The sequence below is a fragment of the Ruditapes philippinarum genome, unplaced genomic scaffold (assembly GCF_026571515.1).
Source record: "Ruditapes philippinarum isolate M1 unplaced genomic scaffold, ASM2657151v2 ctg3335_1_1_1_1, whole genome shotgun sequence".
NCBI lineage: Eukaryota > Metazoa > Mollusca > Bivalvia > Venerida > Veneridae > Ruditapes > Ruditapes philippinarum.
The window spans coordinates 36647-39202 of NW_026863762.1; positions in this window are offsets into that span (position 1 = coordinate 36647).

Here is a 2556-nt window from a genome sequence, read left to right on the forward strand (position 1 = left end):
CAGACAATGCTACGTCAAAATCTCTTAGCATTCAAATTATTTAAATGTGTTTTATTATATAAAACTAAATAAACAAAGAGACCACATAGACGAAGCCAAATTAATCACAATAGTATGATATATTACATTTTTTTGAAAGACAATGTAATATTTCATGCAAAATACTAACTTATCGGTTTTGTAGCTTCTTAGGACGTTTTCAAAAGTTTCATTTTCAAAGACTGTTTTATCTGTTGTGGACTTCACATTTATGCACCATTAATAAAATGAGCTACCGTCAAAATTTGGCAAAAATCAGCTTGTTAAATTTGTTTGAGCGACAAACATCAAGTTTCCCTCAGAATAGAAAATTTCCTTTGAATGTGCTTTATAAAATCTTTTGTAAGGCTTTATGATCCCCTTTCAAAATACCATTTTATTTAGTTCGCCCATTTCCAAGCGCAGTGCGTGTCTGGTTTTAATATGTAATTCAGATGGTGAAAATATAATTTTCAATCTACAAAAGCAATTAAAACGTTTTTGCACAGAAGCATTTCGTGAGGGAGGCATATTAGTTTTGAACTGTCCGTCCGTCCGTCAATCCGTCCGAAAACTTTAACATTGGCCATAACTTCCTTATTAGTAAACGGATTTGATTCATATTTGAACACAACATCCCTTTGCACAAGACCTTCCTACGGACCTGTATTTTTACCTTGACCCCTGAAAGGCCTTTACCTTGTCCACCAACAGGCAATATCTTTACATGTGCATACTCGGAAAATTGATTTTTGTAACAGTGAAGTGAGTCTGTCTGTCATGTAAATAATACATTTGTGTATCTGGCACTCATAACAAAGAAGCCAGTTTTATAGGCCAAACTGATTCATTCAGATTAAGTTTTGAGAGTTCTTTGTGTTAATTACAAAAATAGATAAAATACCTTATGTCTGCAGTACAAGACTTCAAACTGGATTTTTATTTTAATATTGATGACATATATTTGCATTGGGAGCTCTGTCTTTATAAAATACGAACAGTGACCTTCTTTCGCTTTAGCCCTCTCGGTGAAAATCAGTTGACATTGAAGAATCACCTTGAAAGCGTTTTACAAGTGTAAAATAATGAATTGAATTTTAAAAATTATAATTATTTGTTGTTGTTGAATTTTTACTATAATCAAAAAGTAATAAATGTATTTAAGCCAATTCTGCAATTGTCTTTACAAAATTAATCTTACCTTTTTTCCAAATTCCAACACCTGCAAAGAAGTCGGTTCCTTTGACTTCAGTAAACACAAACTCATCTATATAGCAACACGCGTTCACGTGACATGAGCTTTATGTAAATACAAGCTCATCTTATTAGCTACAAGCATTCACGTGACATGATCATTCTATTTTTACATTTCCAAAAATTGATATTGCAACTTGGTACACAATTACTGGTATGATCTGTCTTTTTTTAGATTTCTTAAAATTAAAAATGAAACAAAGTTATGAAAAACAAGCAATAGTCGCTTGTGGGAATGTCAAGGCCTCACAAAATGTATATCTAAAAAAGTTTAAACATAATCCAAACATTGGCACAATACTACAAACTCATAACATTGTACTTTCTGACCTATATAATATCATTTTGAATCCATGAAACACTTCAATACATGAAACGTAAAGATAAAATGAAAGACAGCAATTGGAAATCACTTTTAAGAACAATATGGATCGTTTCATGACATGTCATGTTGAATTCTGCTTATGCCGGTGCATGGGGCGCGGACGGTTATTTGCATTTGACAGTACCGTCCATGAACAGGCTCAATCAAACCGAGCCTGAAACATTTTCAATTTTGCTGTGTTGGGCTTTCTTTAGGGTTTCTCATTCTCTATCTTAACATAATGGGCACTGTCGGAAAGACGTTATATATATATTCGAAAACTAAATCCCACCCGACAAACAAAAGAAAAACACAAATGTATTGAATGATTCATCCTTGAACGAACATTTCGACTAAACTATCCGATAAACGTTTTAAAAGGACATTTGATTATTCAAAATATTTACGTATCTGTAGTACATTACAGTGCATTATGTAAATGCGTAGGTATTTATCAAACTATCAGTTAAACCCCTGTCACACTAGCGCGTCGTTCTCACGGTGTCCAAAGAAATTTCAGAACGCCAAGTTGAGCGCAGTAAGATCGCAAACATCGCCGAAGCATCGCAATGGCATCGCAAAGAACGCCGAGCGACGGTGCGTATTTTGAGCATGCTCAAAACAAAAGCCGTCACTCGGCGTTCTGATAAGGACGCAGTGGGATCGCAGGAAAGACGCCGTAGAAAATCAGTAGCATCTCCTACAACGCAACAGGAGAGCCATGAAAGCGCAGAGGGATCGCCGAATTAACGTAGTGGTTAGCCACGGAGATTGTGCAGCGTTTCTTCCGCGCTTTTACTGCGTGTGTACTGCGCTTTTAAGGAGCTTTAGTTTTCTAAAACGCTCTTACTGCGACTGTCACGGCGACCCTTGTGTACTCGAGGCGATTCTACTGCTTCCATCTGAAATAGCAGTATATG